Here is a 22,623-nt window from a genome sequence, read left to right on the forward strand (position 1 = left end):
TTCCTATGATGTTCTTCTGCCTCAAATTGGGCCCAGAACTATGGAGCTGACCATGGACAGAACCCCTGGAATAGTGAGCCCCAAATAAGCTTTTCCTCCTCTACGTTGTTCTTGCCAGGTGTATTAGTCACAGTGATGCAAAGCTGAGTGACACACAAGTGCTTTGGCAGAAAGTATGAAAGATTCAGAAAGGGTGCAGGGTGAGTTTCTTTGGCTTACTATTAGCAAAGAGGAATTTACAGCTGATGATTTGTGTGTAATCTTCAGACATTCTTTTTTTGGGGGGTATTGGGGATTGAACTCGGGAGTGCTTAACTGCTGAGGCACATCCATAGCCATCCCCCCTATTTTTGTATTTTCTTTAAAAACAGGGTCTTACTGAGTTGCCTTGGGCTGAGAAACCTGGTGCTCAGAATTGTCCTACAACACTGTTAGAACTCCCTCAGTACTGTGTCAAATCCTGCTCTTTCTTTTCTGTTTCCTTCCCACCTTCTTTTCTTGCCTGTGACAGGAAAAAAAAAATAACTTCATTTAATAGGAAAGTAAAAAGTGTAATGATTTTAAATCCTTTAGCTTTAAGAGACCTATCATTTCCTAATTAGAGACAGGTTATTTTTCTCTTTGCTGCTGTAATAAAAACCAGATTCTCCTATATTTTTGAGACCTGTGCTCTTTGATGTGAAGTAAACAGTTTTTTATTAAAAATCAGGAAGCATGATCATTTTTCTACTGGTATTTTATAATATCACTGTAGAAATGCCTCAATTGGAAGGACAGCTCTTTGAATAATTATACGATCTGCTATAAATTCACCCTAAATGTAATGAATATAAGTAACACAGACTTTTGGTTGCACCTATTTTCAAGGAAAATTCTTGGTTCTATGAAGGCAATTAATTATGTCTCCATGTAACATTTTTCAAATAAATAGCACAGAATGATTTTAGTATCATATAAATGAGAAAATTACTTTCTAATGCTCTAATGCAGCAACTCAAAATCAGGAATAACTCTATAGAGGTTAATAAATTGGAATAAAGTAAGGAAGACCAATTTTAATAAATAATTTTAAGTGGAAATTACAATATGCTGATCTTTTGTCTTTTAATTTACTTTTAACTGATGCATAAAAGTATAAAAAGTATCCATGTAAATTGGGTGCCATATAATGTTTTGAATCATGTATACATAACAAAATGTTCAAGTAGGGCCAAACATAATTATCTCCTCAAACATTGGTCATTTTTTTATTAATTTTTAAAAATTTATATATGACAGCGGAATGCATTACAATTCTTATTACACAAATAGAGCACAATTTTTCATATCTCCAGTTGTATACAAAGTATATTCATACCAATTTGTGTCTTCATACCTGTACTTTGGATTATAATGTACATCACATTTCACCATCTTTTCTAACCCCATGCCCTCCCTTTCCCCTCCCAACCCTCTGCCCTATCTACAGTTCATCTATTCCTCCCATGCTCCCCCTCCCTACCCCACTATGAATCAGCCTCCTTATATCAGAGAAAACATTCAGCATTTGGTTTTTGGGGATTGGCTAACTTCACTTAGCATTATCTTCTCTAACTCCATCCATTTAACTGCAAATGTTATGATTTTATTCTCTTTTACTGCTGAGTAATATTCCATTGTGTATATATGCCACTTTTTTTATTCTTTCATTCACTGAAGGGCATCTAGGTTTGTTACACAGTGTAGCTGTTGTGAATTGTGCTGCTATGAACATTGACATGGCTGTGTCCCTGTAGTGTGCTGTTTTTAAGTATGCAGTCTTAAATTACCTGAACTATTGTATGATGTGGAATTCCCGTAGTTGCTTTTGTACCTTGGACACAGGTGTCATGCTAAAGATTATATAAAAATGTATTAAGCCATTCACCGAGTGCTCCATGAAATGAAGTCCCCTTCAAAAAGTAAAGACACAAGGGCACTAATGAATCATTTCTCTATGAAAAAGTAAAAAAAAAAAAAAAGAAAAGAAAAAAAAAGAAAAAGAAAAAGAAAAGAAAAGAAAGAAAAAGAAAAAAATCTTAATGTAAAACAAAATATACTAACTCCCAGCTGGTGATTGGGTTCTGTGATACATATTTGTGTTGAATCAGAGGTTGTTGGTGCTCTAAATAAATTTTCAGCAGGTCTAATATCTAAATTGCTTGTTTGGGCAATATTCAAAATTCTGTTTATATTGATTTCTTCATAGTCCCCTACCTAATCATCCCAGTGGTAATGATCTATATTGAGGATCATAGTTATAAAAATAATACAAAAATACAACAGGAAAAGTATAATTGGCCTATTGCTTTGGTAACCTCATGGTCTGCTCGTGCAAATTACAGCTGAAACATTATTATGAATGAGGGCTGAATTTTCCTCTTTTGCTACGTAACAACAAGTATATTTCATTCATGGTTTTTTATCACAGTCTGCATTTTAGTATTAATGCCCCTGTGTACCTCTGTAGACTGTGTTGCCCATCTATTATAAAATAGATCTCATAAGAGCAGACTCTGTCTCTCTTGTTCCTAGTGTGCTTGTGGCACCTGGAAGAGTTTGCTTGAAGGAGTCCGTGAATGGTCTCGAGGACTATGTCATGTACTAGGAGCTCCCAGTGTTTCCATACCATTACCTCTAGGTTTTAATGCTTGACTTACCTTTGAGTTCCCAATCCAGTTCCCAAGGAAGTGATTCTAGGCATTGCATAGGTTATACATCGTGTCATGCATTTTTACCCCTTAGATCAAGAGAAATGAAGACACTCATGCAATTTATTTTTGGAGATAGACATCAGTCCTCTTCCAGTCTCCTATTAGTCTCTCCCAGAATAAAGCACAAAAATTACATTCTGTTTCCTTTGTGTTGGGTTTTCTGGTATAATCCTCCAGTGTTTCAGTGCTTGATTGTGAGGGACAAAGAGGGCTACAGTTTGAGTGTTTGTGGTGTCCCCTCCAAAATGCATGTTGAAACTCACTCCCCAAAGCAAGAGCTTAAGAGGGGAGGCATTTAGAGGGGGTGTGGCCAAGAAAGCTCCACCTTAATGGATGGAATAGCACCTCATCAAAGGACCCCTGGGAACTCACCAGGCTCTTCTTGTCAGTCTTCCACTTCTTGCATATGAGAATAGGAGGTTTGACCTCCAGAGGACACAGTTTGTAAGGCAGGATCATGAAAGAAGGAATAGCAGCCTTTACCATACCTGAAGCCTGTCAGCATATTGATTTCAGACTTCTCAGTTGGAACTGTAAGGAATAAACTTCTGGTCTTTATTAGTTATCCAATTTCAAGTATTTAGTTATAGCAGCACAGATGGATGAAGACAGTTAGTTACTAACTTTGCATACAGCAGGTAACCAGATTCAATTAATACAGGTGAGTGATTTGGAATCCATTGTATGACTAAGTCTTATGGAAAAGTCTTGGAGCAAGTAGAAACACCAACTTTTGCCTCACAATGTTGCACATGTGGATGATGGAAACTAAACAAAACATTAGTATTGGGAATCAGAGGTTTTCCATTGCTCTCAGGACATCTAAATTCCCAATTCTTTGGCTTTCTAATAAAGGTTAAGAAAATATATATATATATATATATATATATATATATATATATATATATATATTACATGTAATTATTTGTCTATGAAGTTCTTAGAGTTTTTATAATTTTTAAAACATAGGAAGAGGTGAACAAGCGAGGAAGTTAGGCTGTGACCAGTGAAGTAGAGGTCATTTGCAAAGACATTATTCTAAGGGGAAACCACACATGATATGACAAGATTACTTTACTTCTCAATAAAGTAGTACAAGGATTCAGTGAATAATTCGCAAGGGAAAGATATTGTGGATATTTTTCAATCATCAAGCCGGAGAGAGGAATTCATCTAGAAAAGTAATTTAATTTCAAAAGTCATCTAGATGACAGGCAAGAATGAAAATAAGGCTTTTTTTCTTTTTTTTTAAATACATATGGTCATGAGACAAGTATAGAAACAGGAGCCAGAGATGACTTAGGCCAATGAAGGCTCAGTCGTCCAAGGGTAATGACTTTTAAATCATATCTGGATCGCAGTCTTGTGTGCAGTTCTGTGATGCTGTCCACAGCCTAAAAATTTTGTGTTTGATAACAAAACTGTGTTACTCTGAGTCCAGACCACCATGAAGTGATGGCTCTAGTGGGTCCTCATGGGGCTGTTTGCTTTGCTTATATGAAATATTTGGCAGTTGACACTGATCAAATACACACAGAAGGTGCAAAATAAAAGTTGATTTGTAGAAAAAAGGGGTTTATCTGCTTATTCTCCTCTTTGTCTTTTTTTTTTTCTTTTCTGGTTAAATTTAAGGAAACCCAACATAAAATCCTTGTACTTTTACTTAAAAGGAAACATCTAAGTGTTTCCTAGGCAGTGATTTCTGCTAATGACTTCATTTTTACCTTTTTTGGCTCTATATTCTCCCAATATTTTCCCCCAACTCCAACTAAACTATTCTAGCTGGGTTCCCCAACAGAAATAGCTTCTTCCTCCACGACACCTTATCCTCTGTGTTCATCATTGCTCCCACCATCTTGCCAGAAGGAAATTATACATGCCTTAAAAAATCTACCTCAATCGGTTTCTCAGGAGGATCCTTAAGGAACTTACTTCAAACGTGTTTCCTCTTTTCTCTGAACTTGTTTGTATGTAGAAACTTGAGATATTGGAGTTCAGAAATAATATAGTGTTGTACGTTTTGCCCAGGATAAAATGCTCAGTTATTATTTTTTTAACAGTGTTTGAAGGTCTGGGTTCAGAAATTAGATAGCCTGTGTTCAAGTCTATCTCTCTGCCCCTACTTTGTGAATTGAAGGAGTAAGCAGTGTCTCTAAACCACACTGAAAGTGGATCAACAGGTCTGTTCAGAGCCTAAATCAGCTATGTTATGGAAAGTGCTTGGCACAGTACATACCACAGTGCACTCAATAAGTCTCAATCAACAAGTGTAAAATAAAATAGCTTGGTACTGAACACTGGGAAATCACATTATTTAATATTGCACAAAAGGGTATGTATTAAAAACAAAGAGGATTTTGAAAACAAATTTTGGATAATTTGTGAATTAAGGTGCCCGGCTGTGGAATGGCTGTGGAATTCCAGTGACTATAATGTACAACCTTTAAATTTGAGAGACAAGAGTATGTAGTAAGCAGGTGCAGCATTTTTGAAATGAGGATATTTAGGGAAACAAAAATATGTAGACACTTATGCTTATCATTAGTGCAAATTAATTAAATTAATGTATACAACTGTTGGAGGCATTCTAAGAGTTAGCCTAGTCAGATAAGTGATACACGCAGACTTAGGGATTTAAATGCGACCTAACGTACCTCCTCTGTGTTTCCCAGGGAACACATTGGGGCAGAATATTTTTGGTATAGTGCTATCCATAAATTTGAACACATGGACAGCAAGGAAGAGTAAAGTCCCCCCTGGCATCTAGGAGATGGCTGGGTGGGGTACCACCGTGGGAACTTGGTGTTTCATCTGCTGTCCTAGGACTTGACATTCCCCTGCTGACTATAAGCACTCTTAGGACATGCCCACATTGTTTTAAACATGACAGAACAAGAAAGAAATAAAACCACTTGTTATTCCTGTCCTGCCCACCACACAGGGACACTGCCCACAAAATACCAAATGTCACACTCCCCCCTGAGTGGGGCCTTCCATCCATCATGGCCCCAGCATCTGGTCTTCTCTTCTCTAGGTGGGGGTTAGGGCAATGTTCACGTCACAGAATTGGTCCTTCCATTCCTGAGAGTAGCAACCCAGAACAGAGCCCTTCTTCCTTGAGTTCTCCCCATGGCAACCCAATCCCTAGTTCTGTGATGCATCCTTAGAGTGTTTTCATGCCCTCAGTGCCCTAGGATATGAGCCCAACCCGAGCAACTGGAGCTGTGGCCCTGGTGGGCTCTGAGGGGTCACTGGCAGCAGACACCTGTGTACAGTTTTGGGGAGTGTTGTAGTTTGGATCTGAATGGCCCCCAAAGGCCCATATGGAGAAGGCCAATCCCCAGTTTGAAGCTATTGGGGAGTGATTAACAGAGGTGGGGCCTAGTGTGGGGTCTTCCAGTTATGGGGAGCATGCCCTTGAAGAAAATAGTGAGATCCCAGCCCTCCTCCTCCTCTCTTATACATCCAGATCATGAGCTGAAAGGCTTTGCCCCATGTACCCACAATGTGCTACTTCCCCACCAACCTCAAAGTCCTAAAAGCAATGGGTCTGTTAGATCATGAAGTAGAATTTTAAAACTGTGAGTGAAAATAAACCTTTTATCTTATTAAGCTGGTCATCTCGGGTATCTGTTATAGTAAGAGAACACTGACTAATACACACGAAATGATGGTGCCACTGGGGATGAATAACCCTTCTGCAAGTTTAGCTGACATCTCTTCCTAGATGCATGGAAAGATGCTCCTCCAGTTGTCTTGTCTACGTGCTCCTCCTTTTAGGCAGATTTGTTAAGTGTAAAGAGTAATATATACAATAATGAAAGCAGTTAAAGATTGTGTAAACTCCAAGTATTATTAGTTCTACTTCAGAGTTTATCATGGGAGAGTCCTTTAAATTACAAATTCTCCAAGTGCACTTAAAGTGTGATTGATTATCAGAAATTTGATTTAGGTGAATGTTTCCATGAAAACATTGAGAGCAGGGTACAGCTGTAAGGGGAAATGTTAGCACTTGTTGGTCTAGACAGTAATTTGATTTGCATTCACTTTTTTGTATCCAGGTACACTATTCTAAACTTAATTAAAGTCAACTGGGAAAAAATTCATTTGAAGAAAGGATATTTCTTAAGGGCTCATTTGAAGCATGAAAACATTTGTTCTTTTTTGAGATGAACTTTTTATCTCTTGAGATAAAAGAGAAAATGTATGTTCTCTATATTTTCTAGAGAACAAATTGGTACAAAATATTTTTTTGTAATTCAATTTTTAAAGTTCCTGTTTTCTTTTCCCTCTTACTCTATCTTTTAAAATGCTGTATAACAAAAAGACAATCTTTAGAGCAGATGTATTGTATGAAATTGGCTTTATTTCAAAAGCTCGGCACTCAATAATATCTTTTTTACAAGGATTGTGTTGGAGATATATATATATATATATATATATATATATATATATATATATATATATATATATATATATATATATATATTCTGTTTTGAAAATAGGGATTAATTTCAGGGGTGCTTTACCACTGATCTACATTTCTAGCCTTTTATACTTTTTATTTTGATGTAGAGTCTCACTAACTTCCTGAGGTTGGCCTTGAATTTGAGATCCTCCTGCCCCAGCCTCCAAGCAGATGGGATTACAGGTTTGTACCACCTCACTGAGCTTGTATATTTGTCTAATGTTGCTGAAAATGAACTACGGATGTAGTAGTGTTCCTTCAAATTACTGCCATTCATTGTTACAGAAATTCAGTAACCATGACAATCTCTTATTTGCTATTATGTACTATATGCAAAGTGAATATTCATGGAATCTCTGCACAAATTGATCAGAGGTTCCATTTGTTGTAGGAATAACACGCCTATTTGAGGGAGAAATTATGGGCAAGTATAAAGTTTTCAAATCCTAGTCAAAGTTATCATCTACTTGCCTGTAGTGTCACATAAATTTTCATGTGGTTAATTAAAGTGAGTCTTTAAATTTTAAAAAATGCAGATGACAAGGTAAAACCCAAAGATCAGCCCGGTATAGGGTGCAGGTCAGTGCTAGGCCCTGAGGGTGTGACCTGGGGACACCCCAGGTGGCTAGGATGCAAACAGTTATAATTTCCTGGCGGTTGCTGGTCCGTGGTGTGCCCATGCCTGGTGGGAAACTCATCTTGGCTTGTGTCTGCGCTGATCTGTGCTTTGGACTATCTTTATGTTCCCATCCGGATCTTTTTCAAATAAAGGGTCCCAACTCTTTGAAAAAGGTTAAGCCAATCTTGTTAGCACTGGATCTTATAGTTTCCAGTTCATTTAATTTCCTCTTACTCAAGTGATCTTAATTTTAATCTTAGTTTTGAAGACCATGGAACCTTAACCTACAGTTAGACGCTGGATTCATCAAATCACTTAGTCTAATGGTTTACAAAGGGATTTAAGGCACAGAACCTGTTCTCCTAATTAAGCCACATTCAGAAGCCCAGCGTATCCAGTGTAGAAGGCCAGGCCTTACTTTATGGAGGGAGAAGAGAGAGCTCTAAGCTCTCCCTGTTCTTCTCCTGTCACCCCTCCGCGGTGGCTCTGGAGACATGTTAAATCCTATGGCCTTCCAGAGCAGGGTTGGCAAGTGCCCTAGGATGATGATGCACGTTGATTGGGAGATGATTCAGTTCCCGCTACTGTTTGGATTTGTAATGTGCCCCAATGAGCCACATGTTCAAGACGTGATTCTGGTCTACAGCATCACTGGGAGGTGGGACTTGGTAGATGGTGTTAGGTCTCTGGCGCCATGCCCCTAAAGGGCATTGTGGGATGCTGGTCTCTGGCTGTTTATATTTTTCAGGCCATGAGATAAACACACTCCTGCCACACACTCCTGCAGTGATGTACTTGCCTCCCCAGGTCCAAAAGCAATGGGGTCTGTCAGTCACATACTGAAACCTCTAAACTGTAAACCAGTTTATTAAGTTGATTTACCTTAGGTGTTTTGTTATAGCAATGAAAATCTGACTAACTTGGTTCTTTACAAAGGAAGGATTTTGAGAGCCGTCAGCCACGGAACTACTAAGTGATAAAAGATTGAACCAGAATACAAACACCTTCACTCCTAGAGTTATATTTCCCAGCTTAATTATGGTCATTTAAGCATTAGGTCAGTTTTAGATAAAGAAGGTGTATATCATAAGGAATAGGAAAGTACCCTCAAAAGAACCAGTGGATTGAGTAGAAAAATAAATCAGGAGGCATAAAAAATATATTTCACTCATTAAATCTTCAATTATGATTGTTTTTATATTTATTTCCACAAGGACTTTGATAAGCAACCAATAACCAACTGTCCACATCACAGGGCTGTCTTGTTGAAGAGGCTATGAGCTGAGACCACAAGATCAGGCTGTGTTCTCAGTAAATTAAAAAAAAAGTTTGTTTCATGTCCCATATAACTGCTATAAACCTATTTAGTAAATAACATAAAAAAATAGTCTCTTGCACAGCCAGTTGCTTGTTATTCCTCAGGGATCAGATAAACTATATTTCCTCAAGGAATATGTTCAGCATATTCTGCCTGTCATTTTCTATGATGGCACTTGTTAATTTTCCATAAATGAAATAACCTCCATTTATCACCTTTTAGATTAGTTTCTTTACTGTTTCTCTCTCTGCACCTCTGGACAGTAAGTCTGAGTGTTGCTTCCCTGTTCTCTGCTGTATTTCTAGCAACCATCATTGTTTTTTGTCACATGTAAAAGAAAGAAAGAAAAAAAATAAATAACCCAGACACAATAACATCCTAAAGCATTCAGTGGAGTAAGGAGCAATTCATGAACTGGGAAACAGCCAGCCTAAGTAGGTTTAGGGTTCCAATGTCAGGTGCTACAGGAGAGTGTTTATAGGGCGAATAAGGAAGCAAAATAAAGTAATTATCTGGTTTTAGTAGCAGAATCTCCCTTTTTGGTTTATCATATTAGAAAATCTGCAGGTGCATGAGCATATGTTATTTGGCCTCTCCTGATTGGCTGGGGTTAAGTTTGGGTTTTGTCTATTGTAAGCATTTATCAGAAATGGTGCGTTACATTTTGCTTGTGTTTGGAGTTTAATGAAGTAAAGGCATAGTCAGTTTTCTTTGTTCAGGAATTTTGCTTTAATACAAGGCAGGGACTTAGTATGTAACAACTAAACACACAAGTGGGCCAGGCACAGTGGCACACACCTGTAATCCCAGCAGCTTGGGAGGCTGAAGCAGGAGGATCAGGAGTTCAAAGCCAGTCTCAGCAATGGTGAGGTGCTAAGCAATTCAGTGGGATCCTGTCACAAAATTAAATACAAAAGAGGGCTGGGGAGGTGACTCAGTGGTCAAGTGCCCCTGAGTTCAGTCCCTGGTACCCAACCCCCACCCCAGAAATAACACATAAGTGAATATGTTATGTAAAAAGTCATCTCTTGATGCCACAGTAGCAATGGCAAATTAATACTTTCTAAGAGGCATCTATTCAATATATGCATATATGTTGACATTCAGTTCTGAAAACACAGAATCCTACCTATCCCTGACATTGTGAGTGGCAATTATTGGGTGACATCTTCCTGTGCATTTGTGGCTCTTCTCTTCAGTGACAGAGTCCAAGGGGAAATCTTCATGCCATATGCCACGTCAGAGCGGCAGGAAGAGTGTGACTAATCTTTGCAGCTTTTTCTCTCAATAACTTTGAATTTCCAAATGGTTCAGTGACTTCCATTTGCAGTTTCTTCCATTTCTGGCTCTCTCTCTCCTTGCTGAAATAAAAAATTATATGACAGGATTACAAGGAAAGATTAGACAACACAAATGGAATGTTTTATATCCTTCAGGGTACATGTAACTTTGAAAGCAATAACACAGCCAAATTACCGAATTGTGTTTAATAAACATCTCAGAGGGGTCCAGTCAATCTGTCAGTCAATCATTGGACTTCCTCTCTATGCAGAGCCAGGGTAGCATTGTGTACAGACTGTAGTTAGATAAGAATGAGTCCCCTTTTGTCAGGCATCGAAGATAATATCCATTAATGATTAAAATGTTGCCCCGAAAATCAACTAATTGCTTAAGGTAACTGGATTATGTATGCAATTAAGGTAACTGAAGAAGTCAGTGATCGCGATGAGCTGGGATAATTATGGAGATCTAATGGAGGAGTTAGGATTTCATCTCAGCCTGGAGACATGGGATGTGTTTGGAGGGGTGAAGGCCTTTTAAGGACCAATGGGAATGGAAAGGTGCATACCTAGAAATTCAAGTGTTGAAGGAGAGCAGGGTGCATTGCATAGACTTGGCTGATTCAGGAGAGCTAGCCTTCTGGGAGGTAGAGGCAAATGAAGTGGTGTTTCAGGGTGAGAGAAGTCGCAGGGTTTCTTAGACATACACCTGTTCTGTGCAGTGTGCCAGAAAGACTCATCATTGTTGCCTTTGATTTAAAAAAGTGACGCATGATGTATCTTTAGAAAATGAAATCTGTCATGATATGCAAAATTAATTTCCAAAGGAAAAATGGAGCTATGGAAAGGAAAATAAAGATATACATTTAGTTCTCCATTTGTCAAGAATTTCTAGCTTTTACGAACAAATTGTATTTATTTGCGTACTGGGGATTGAACTCTGGGGGAGTTGTTTTAACAGTGAGCTGCATCTCCATCCCTTTTTATTTTTTATTTATTGATTTTGCAGAGTCTTGCTAAGTCACTGAGAACTGCAATACATTGCTGAATGTTACCTTGAACCTGTGATCCTCCTGCCTCAGTCTCCCGAGTTACTGGGATTACAATTGGGTACACCACTGTGCCTGTCTCAAACTATCTTAAGTCATCCAAAACATAGTTTCTGCCTAGAATAAGATGAGTCACCTGCAGCTTCAAAACTACAAGTTGGGTACTGAACGAATCCCCAAATGCAGATATAGGCTTGGGAGACAAGTTTGCTTATGTAGGGTTATCCAGTTTCACATTTCCCACCATACTGAAACTGAACAGTCACAGGCCTCTCTGCGACAGCTCCGCACAGATGATGTATTTCCATTAGGTGTATGATCATAAACAGAACCCAAAACAAACCCACAGAGGAAATGAAATGAGAAGAAATTCATAACGGTATCTCAGGAGCATTCAAACTGATCAGTAGATAGTGAGTGAGTGGGTGATTACCGTTGATCTATCTCATATGCGCATACAACAGATGTTTTCTTTAAGCACCTCCCAAAATGTGTTTCATGCTGAAATACACAATCAGTAGTCGTAAAAAGATGGAAGGCTTGAGATGGATGTCAGTGACAAGATAACATTGGCAGCCGCTGGGTCCCTGTCAGGAGAAACAGCATTTCAAAGGGAGCAATAAACAGCTTAGGAAATTTGATCTTGGATTTCATTCCAAGATGTAAATATAGATGAAAGAGAGCACTGTATTAGATTAGCTACATCCCAAACTAGAGGGATTTCATTCTCAGAATTAACCAGTTATTTACCCATCTAGTTGAGCTAACCAGACACTGGGATATCCATGATGAGCTATTTATTAATGTGGCCTCATTTAACGAGCGCTATTGATTTTTCTAGATGTTATTGTAATCAATCAGCTTCTCAGCCTCTCCACTTCCACGTCTGAGACACTGTCACCCCATGTCTGAGACACTGTCACCCCTTTTCAGAACTTCTGTCATTATGAACTCTGCATTCATGGTGGTCCTCATCCAATCTGCACTCCACATAGCAGCTCTTCTTCACCTCTTCCTGTTGCCACATTAAAATACTCCCACAATTTTTAATTCATAGGAAACTATCCCAAATCCTTAACAATAACCAAAAACCGAGTTTGGACCCCTCTCTGTGTCTCTCTGAGGTCTGGTGACTCAGAGCTCCACCAAGCCCGGGCGGCCAGGGAGCTACCACCTTCACCTTCATGGGCTCACAGCACCTGCTGTCTCTTACGTTTGGAAAGCCCTTCTGACTTGTCTTTTTCTATTTGGTTGTTATTCATTCCTTCAATGTCCTGAGAGGAAGTCTTTTTGGAGCTCCTAGTTAGAACCCACGACATTCTTATACAATGTCATTGGATCATCTTCCTCTAATTCAGAGTGCCCAGTTCATCCATAACTATGAACTCATCAGCTTGATGTTTTATTTTGCATTTATCTCCTGTGCTAAATTTTGTGCTGTTTGAAAGTTTGACTCAGGGCTCTTTTGTCCTTTTTATCCCCCAAAACCTAGCATAATGGCTAGCACACAGCAGCTAGTCTAGCTGCTTTACTGGTATTTCTTAGGCCCATTTGAAAGATACTTTGTACACAAATTACTCTTTTCATAGCTGTCAAATGTAGGATCAGGAAATCCCCTTCTGTCAAAATGTGTTCCTTCTTGAAGTATCTATGCAAGCCAAATATAGGAATTTAAACTTAGGAATCTCCCCAAGACTTTGTGACTCAGTAACTCAACTCCTATCAACTCAGCCAAAGTCCTGCATATGTTCCCGGTGCATCACGTGTAGGAATAATCTAGCAGCATTGTCATAACACACACACACACATTCAGCCGGGAACCCACTTGTATCAAGGACAGGATGAATAAAGAAGCCATGACATGTTTATGCTGTGGAATATGGACCCACAGTGACAATAAATGCAGTTCCACAAAAGGTCATTAAAGTGGTTCGGCTTCCCGGGAGAAATGTAGGGTGAAGGGTACCAGAGACAAGGAAGCATAGACTGTGAGTCCCTTGATAAGGAGGCAGAGGAATGGTTAATCTTTGGGGCTTGACGATGAGGAAGCAGATGTGCTGATAGGACCAACTGAGGTGCAGTTAACAGTGCATCCCTGTATAAAGAAAGTGTGGAATATATACACAAATGGATATTACTCAGCATTAAAAGAGAATAAAATGATGGCATTTACAAGTAAATGGATGGAGCTGGAGACTATCATGCTAATTGAAGTAAGCTTCCCCCAAAACGAAAGGCTGAATGATCTCTCTGATAAGTGGAGGCTGATCCATAATGGCAGGAGAACATGGGAAAAATGGACGAGCTTTGATGGGGCAAAGGGAAGGGAGGTGAGGGATGGGACATGGGGGCAGGAAAGATGGTGGAATGAGAGGGACATCATTACCCTAGGTACATGAATGCCTGCACATATAGTTTGACACTATATCTTGTACAACAACCAGATAAATGAAAAGTTGTGCTCCACTTGTGTACAATGAATCAAAATGCATTCTGATGTCATATAGACCTAATTAGAACAAATAAAAATAAAAAATAAATTGCATCCCTGGATTCATAGATGGTTACCTGGGAATGGCAACTCCCTTATGAAGAAATTAATGATTTGGGCCCCCATCAAGTTGTGTGTTTTCCATACATCTGTTACATTTAACAAAATGTTCACTATATAAATTCTATATGATTTAGTTCATTTCAAGTCCTAGTATAATAGAGGGATGTGAGGAAATAGGCCATGTCTAAAGCAAGTCAGGATATTCATGAGGAAGTTCAAGGAAATGACAATATCAGACTTAAAGATTGATGTTATTGGAAAAATTAATTAGTTATTATTTATGAAAGAGGTTGTTATTTACATATCGAATCATTTCTACTTTGTTATATTGTCTTTACTAGGAAATGACAGTTTACATATGAAATGTGTTAACTTATGTGCATTCTCCTGCTTGTTAGTTAAAGAGATGCATTTTTATTATTCTGTAGCCAGATGCCACCTACCTTTTTGTAATAGTAGATGACATTAAAAGAACACTTATAGGACAGATACTGGGCCAAATACCTTACATGAAATATCTCACTGAATCCCCACAACAACCACATATGCTACAGAGAACTGTTTTCATTATCTTATAAACAAAGGTGTTGAAGTTGGGAATTTTGATATGTTGATTTGGTGAGAATAAATAAATAGCAGAGTAGGAATTAGATCTGAAATTGACACTCTAGCCTCTGTATCTTAACCACTATTTTGCCTCTCCATAAAGATGATAAATAAACTCATTAATATTTATGTTTAACAAACGTTTAACTAAAAATTTTTGCATAATTATATTTATTGCAGCTTTCTAATATTTTCTGAGAGATGGGCTCTTACATTTTAAGTGCTTACATGATTAGAGCAAAGATGGATTTTAGGCAACTAAACTAATGTAATTTTTCTTTTTTTTACCTCAATCAGTTTAATTTCATCAGATAAAAATAGCTAGGGCTTAAAAAATTCTTTAATAATACAACCAAAGTTTTAAAATAACCCCAATAACTTGTCCTGATGATAATTTGCCCTACTAAGACCACTACATTTTATAACAAAGTAAGAAAATAAACTATGTTGAATCATGATTAAATATAATTTACCAACATTTTAAATTTCTATAGCCTATCACCCAATTAGTAACCTAGTTTCCTTAGCAAGTATTTAATGTCTTTGAATGATCTTAAATAAATTTTGGTGTTCTCCCTACAAACAGTTTTTATAAGGACTCTTTTGAAATATATAACATATAAAAAGTTAATACTCTTTAATAATTTTTACAACAAAAGCAAACTATTTAAAACCTCCATGTAATTCACAAGGAAGTTCAAAATATATGAGCAGAAGTATAAAAAGATATTGCTGATAAACTGGATAAGTTAGAGAAATAATTGTTAGTGCTAACTTTACAATCAGTCATATTTCTAATCCTTGAGAACACTCTAAAATAGATGAAAATAATTTGGCAAATTTTTAACTGTAAGAACCATTTTATAACTGCTTGCATTAAAAATAGCTATCTATTATTTATCGGAAGGTAAAAACTGTCAGGAGTCAGAGCACAATGATTGGTGTTGACATTAATGCAAAAATAATAGTAGCTGGCTATTCTGCAGGAAATTTCCTCCCATTAAATGCTAAAAAAATATCACATGAGCTAAAGTCGTTTTAGACAATGAGGTCATCCAAGGCAATAAGTGCTAATGTGAGTATAAGAAACAAATTCCTCAATTTTTATTTTCTCCACTTTACTATTGATCTAAACCCAGATTTCCCTTCAGGTTTAATGGATGACTGGTAATCATGTCAAGAATCAACATATTTCTGTCATTATTTCTAAAAATTGAACCAGCTACCATTGCTACTCTTTATTTCTGAGTCCTAGATTTCTGTTGAGCTGTTTTTTGTATGTTTTATAGTTTTTAATTTATGTATCTTATCAGTGCATAAAAATTGTACAGAATAATGGGTTTCACTGGGGCGTCTTAGCACATGAGCATAGTATAAGGTGATCATTTTCACTTCCTGTTGTCTCTCCTTGCCCTCCTCTGCGTCCTCCCATGGTCCCCTCCTCTACCCTAAGAGTCTTCTTAGCATAACATGTTGTTCATTTTTTTTCTCCTTTTCTCTGTTTAGCTTCCACATATGAGAGAAAACATGCAACATTTGTCTTTCTGGGTTTGGCTTATTTTGTGTAACAGGATGCTTTCCAGTTCCATCCATTTTCTTTCAAATAACAGGATTTCATCATTCTTTATGATTGGGGAAAAAAAAACCAAACTCCATTGTATACACTGACTGCATTTTTCTGTGTTCAGTCATCTGTTGACAGACAACCTAGGTTGACTTCTTGCCTTGACTATTGTGAATGGTTCTGCTATAAAACTGAGTATGCATGTATCTTTAAAGTATGCTGCTTTTAAATCTTTCAGATAAATGCCAAGAGGTGGTAGAGAGTAATTCTATTTTTTAGCTTTTTGAGGAAACTCCACCCTGATTTGCAAAGTGGCTGTACCAATTTACATTTCTACCAAGTGGGAGTACAGTTTCTCCCTGTATCCTCAGCAGCATTCATTGTTATTGGTACTCTTGATTGCCATTTGGAGTGGAGTTATGTGGAATCTCAATGTAGTTTTGGATTGCATTTCCCTGGTCTCTAAAAAGCTGGAACTTTTTTTTTCCCATATACTTGTTGGACATTTGTATTTATTCTGAGAAGTGTCAGTGCATGTGATCATTTATTGACTGGATTATTATATTTATTTATGTAATTTTGTATTTAATTTTTGAGTTTTTTGTATATGCTGGTTATTAATCCTCTGTCAGGAGAGTAACTGGCAAAGATTTTTCTCCCATTCTGTAGGCTCTCTACATTCTTGTTTTCTTTGCTGTGCAGAACCTTTTAAATGAAATGTCATACCTTATTAATTCTTGCTATTATTTCCTGTACTATCAAGTCCTATTCAGGAATTAATTACCTATGCATACATGTTGAAGTATTTTTCTTATGTTTTCTTCTAGTAGCTACAAGGTTTCTGATTTTATACCTAGCTCCTTGACCCGCTTTGGGTTGACTTTATGGGGTAAGAGATAGGGATCCACTTTTTATTTTTCAAGCACCATTTTCAAGCAACAATGTGCGTTGTTGGCACCTCTGTGAAGGATCAGGAAGTGTGTATCTGAGTAGGTTTGTCTGTGTGTCTTTTATTCTATCCCATGATTTATGTGTCTGTTTTTATGCTGTTTATTGTTATATCTCTGTAGTCTAGTTTGACATCAGGTATGAAGATGCCTCAAACATTGCTTTTATTTTGCTCAGAAATGCTTTTGTTATTTTGAATCATTTTTACTTCTATGTGAATTTCAGGAATGTGTTTTCTATTTCTGTGAAGAATTTATGGGAGTCACATGGAGTCTGTACATTGCTTTTGGTAATATGTCAGTTTTCATAATGTTAATTCTGCCTATCCATGAACATAGGAGGTCTTCTTGTGCCTTCTTCAACTTATAGTGTTCAGTGTTCTGTAATTTTCCTTATAAAGCTCTTTCACTTTCTTGTATTGATCCCTAAGTATTTTATTTTATTTTATTGAGGCTATTATGAATGTAATTATTTTCTTTATTTTTTTCTCATAAGGTTCATTATTGGTGAATAGAAAGGCTTCTGATTTCTATATGTTCATTTTGTATTGTGCTACTTTGCTCAATTTATTGGACCTAGAAGTCTTGGTAGAGGCTTTATAGCCTTTGGACATAGGATCATATCACCTGCAAACAGGGATGATTTGATTTCTTCATTTCCATTTTAATCTCTTTTATTTCTTTCTCTTTATTAATTGCTCTGGCTAAAAGTTTGCATATTATATTGAACATAAGCAGGGAAAGTAGACATCCTGTTCTTCCTGATTTGGGAGAAAATGCTTTTGATTTTTTTCCCTTCAGTATAATGTTGGCTTTGGCTTTATCATATATTTATGTTGAAGTAAATTTCTTCTATCCCTAATTTCTTCATGGTTTTTAACAAAAAAGTTTTTCATTTTGTCAAAGGTTTTTAATGCATCTATTAAGATGGTTATGTGATTTTTGTCCTTGTTTCTATTTGTGTGGTATATTATTTTTATTGATTTGTGTATGTGAAAGCATTCCTGTCTCTTGAGAATGAAACCATTTTCACCATTATTATGATTTTTTAATGTTGTTGAATGTGGTTTGCAAGTATTTCATTAAGGATTTTTGCATTTATACCTATCAAGAATATAATTCTCCAATTTTATTTCCTTATTGTATTTTCATATGGTTTTTGTATTAGGTTAATACTGGCTTCTCAGAATGAATTTGGAAATGGACCTTCTCACCCCTTTCTATCTCATAAATAATTTGAGGAACATCATTGTTAATTCTTTAAAGATTTGATGAAATTCAACTGTGAATCTGCTTGGTTCTGTACTTTTCTTTGTTGGGAATATATTTATTAATGCATTAGTTTCAATGTGTGTTATTGGACTGTTTTGATATTTTGGGTCCTCTTGATTCAATTTTGGTAGGTATAGGTGTCTAGAACTTTTTTTCTCATTTATTCCAGATTTTCCAATTTATTGGAATGTAAGTTTTCAAAATAATCCTAATGGGTTTCAGGATTTCAGTGGAGTATATTATAATATTCCATTTTTACTTCTACTTTTATTAATTTGGGTCTTCTTTCTTTTAGATAGATTGGCTATGGATTTATCAATATAGTTTATTTTTTAAAAGAACATTTTTTTGTTTCATTGATCTCTTTTATTGTTCTTTTATTCTCTATTTAATCAATTTCAGCTCTTTATTGTTTCTTTCTATTGGTTTTGGAATTGGTTTATTCTTAGTTTTCTAAGACCTTGAGATGCACAATTAGGTATTCATTTGAGAGCTTTCTGATTTTTTAATATAGGCATGCATAGCTATAAAGTTCCCTCTGAGAACTTCCTTCATTGTGTCCCATAGATTCTGGTATGTTGTGTTTAATTTTTGCTTGATTCTAAGAATTTTAAATTTCTCCAATGACTCACATTATTCAAATATGTTGTTCAATCTCATTGTGTTTGAACAGTGTCTGAATTTTATTTTGCTTTAGATTTCTGATTTCATTACATCATGAACTGACATAAAGTGAGAAATTACTTGAAGTTTTGAATTTGCTAAGACGTACTTTATAGCCTAATACATGATTAATTTTGAAGAGAGTTCCACAAGTAGCTGAGAAGAAAGTACCTTCAGCTGGATTAAATTTTCTGTAGATGTCTATGAAGTCAATTTGTTCTAGAGTATTGTTTCATTCTGTAGTATCATTGTCAATGTTATGTCTGGATGGCCTATTTATTAAGAAAGAGTATCGAATACACCAGTTTATTGTATGGGGGCTGTATGTCACTTTATGTGGAGTAGTGTTTATTTTTTTAAATTGGGTGCACCAATCTTCTGAGAATAAATATTTATAATTGTCATATCTTTTCATTAGATATTACTTTTACTAATAAGTGGTGACCATTTTGTTCTCTTTGGCTAATCTTGACTGAAACACTGCTTTGTTGGGTATGAGAATAGCTACTTCCAATTGCTTTTTAATTCATTGGCATGAAAAATCCTTTCACTTTGTCCTTAGATGTGTTTGCTGGTGATGTCTATCTTACAGACAACATACATTTGGTCTTTTAAAAAAAGAAAAAAACCGACCGGCAGACTCCAGCGCGTCGAGCAAGGCGCTGCTGCCGCTGGCTGGGCGCGCGGAGACGGTTCGCAGCGCTGGGGCTCGGCTCGCCCTCCAGGTCCCGTTATCATGTCGCTGAGGCAGCACCTAGCCCAGCTGGCTGCCTGTCTGCAGGAGCCGCAGAAAGTGGCCCGTTTCCAGCGTCTGTGCGGGGTGGAGGCGCCGCCGAACCGCTCAGACGACCGGAGGGAGGATGAGAAGCTGGAAGCGCCGCTCGCCGGAGATCCCCGGCGGCGAGGGCGGCAGTCAGGGGCGACCGAGGGCCCCCAGCCTCCTGGGAGCGACCGCAATCAGTGCTCAGTCAAGCCGGACGGCAGCGGCGCCCCCAACGGCGTGCGGAACGGGCTGGCGGCCGAGCTGGGCCCGACCTAGTCGCAGCGCGCGGGCTCCTTGCGACGCAACTCGCTGACGGGCGAGGAGGGCGAGCTGGCCCGCTTGAGCAACTGGCCGCTCTACTACCTGTTCTGCTTCGGCACGGAGTTGGGCAACGAACTCTTTTACATCATGTTCTTCCCTTTCTGGATCTGGAACCTGGACCCCCTGGTGGGTCGCAGGCTGGTGATCATCTGGGTGCTGGTCATGTACCTGGGCCAGTGCACCAAAGACATCATCCGCTGGCCGCGACCCTCCTCGCCGCCCGTGGTCAAGTTGGAGGTCTTCTACAACTCCGAGTACAGCATGCCCTCCACCCACGCCATGTCTGGCACCGCCATCCCCATTGCTATGGTCCTCCTCACCTATGGCCGCTGGCAGTATCCTCCTATATATGGACTGATTCTTATACCCTGCTGGTGTTCTCTAGTTTGCCTAAGTAGAATTTACATGGGAATGCACTCCATTCTGGACATTATTGCTGGATTCCTATATACCATTTTAATCTTAGCTGTCTTCTATCCATTTGTGGACCTGATTGACAACTTCAACCAAACTCACAAATATGCTCCACTAATCATCATCGGTCTTCATTTATCTTTAGGGATCTTTTCTTTCACTCTTGATACCTGGAGCACATCCCGTGGAGACACAGCTGAGATTCTAGGAAGTGGTGCTGGAATTGCATGTGGATCCCATGTTGCTTATAGCGTGGGTCTACTATTAGATCCCTCTTTAGAGATACTACCTTTCACTAGGCCTCCTATTACTGTGACTCTGTTTGGAAAAGCCATATTGCGGATCCTCATAGGAATGATATTTGTACTAATAGTCAGAGATATAATGAAAAAGATCACCATTCCTTTAGCCTGTAAAATCTTCAACATACCATGTGATGATATTCGAAAAGCAAGACAGCACATGGAAGTTGAACTTCCTTATCGATATATTACCTATGGAATGGTTGGTTTCTCTATCACATTTTTGGTTCCCTACATATTTTTCTTTATTGGTATCTCTTGATGGGGAAATACTGTTTGTGATAAGAAAGGAAGTTATCAGTTACTGATACCTAAAAATATACTCTAAGTAAAAGATCAGAGTTAGGCTTTTGCAAGAATTTAACTTAAATAATTATTTAAGTAAATTCTTAAGAGTCAGTGCTTTTTATCATTGCACATCCAGATATTGTTTTAGGTGAGCTGAACTATTTCTATACTGAGAAAATGATTAAGTATCTATTTAGAATGTTCATGTAATGTTTGGAGAGTTTTGTGCTATTATGGATTCAAGTTATATATAATATATATTAAGGTACATAATATACAATTATATATCTAATATATGTTATATATAAAATAATATACCTAAGGTTTTTTTTAACCTGTGGGGTGTATTATTAAATCAATAATAATATGCAAACAGTTGTGCCTGTGTATTTGGAATTAATACAGGTATGTTATTAACAAATATATTTAACATTTATTTACTATGGGAGCTATTTCCTAATTGAATTGCTCAATTAATAGACCAGAATTCATATGCTACCACATATTAATTTACTGCCTCTTTTTACACTGCCATCACCTTTCATGTTACCCATGATGTTGAACATGGGAGACATTTTTAATGGACCAAATTTTCAGAAAAATTAGTTTTTAGATTCTTTTTTTTTTAAAGTTCTGTACACTGTGTTGAATGTACTTTTTTTGCAACTGTTTTGTACATCAGTTTAATAATTCAGGTACTGAATTTTATTGCTTGCTAATTGTGCCTTTCTGTTGCTGAATTAAGAAATGCCATGTATACTGTGATATAAAAAACTAATTCTATCTTAATTACATATAATCAGGCAAATATTTTAAAAATATATGTCAAACTAACAGGGATTGAACTAAACCACCCTTAATCCTTTAGACCTTTATTTAGAAAGAAATGTGGAATGGGCTAAAATTTCTCACTAATTTATTGGAAAGCTAAAAGGATAAATATTTCCATTTTTGTAGGTATTTTTCTGTGTATTGTAAGTTATAGGAACAAGATATATTTTTTTTGCACATTGTCTTGATTGTTTATACTGCAGGTAGATATTTCCAATGAATGGAAATGTAGTTGAAAATGTAGTTGAAATTTTAGGTGGGACGGTGCAAATGCTTCATATGTAAAAACATTTTTCTAAATTTGGAAAGGATTGGATTGCTCACTGTTAACTTTTAATACTCACTTATTAGCTACTTAAGATAAATTATAAAATCTAAAAATAATAAGTATCAATCATTTAGATCCTATTATTTTTCAAACTTTTTATTGTTTTCACAGTGGAAAATTTGGGTATAGTATGCAACTATTATTTTTGTCTGTGCCTTTATATTTTCAAGTGTGATTGTAATTAGATTAACATAATTTTATTTGTAGTAAGATATTCATAAAGAAGATAATTAACTTTCCATATAAATGAACATCAGATATGGGATTACTGATTTTAGTGCAATATCTATGATTATCCTGAAAT

General features: G+C 37.1%; 1 pseudogene; it reads left to right on the plus strand.

Annotated features, from left to right (window-relative positions):
* The first annotated feature begins 19,689 nt into the window (after positions 1-19,689).
* LOC144373170 (sphingosine-1-phosphate phosphatase 1 pseudogene) lies at positions 19,690-22,093 on the plus strand (annotated as a pseudogene).
* The last annotated feature ends 530 nt before the right edge of the window (positions 22,094-22,623 follow it).

This window comes from Ictidomys tridecemlineatus, unplaced genomic scaffold (genome assembly GCF_052094955.1).
Source record: "Ictidomys tridecemlineatus isolate mIctTri1 unplaced genomic scaffold, mIctTri1.hap1 Scaffold_280, whole genome shotgun sequence".
NCBI classification, from domain to species: domain Eukaryota; kingdom Metazoa; phylum Chordata; class Mammalia; order Rodentia; family Sciuridae; genus Ictidomys; species Ictidomys tridecemlineatus.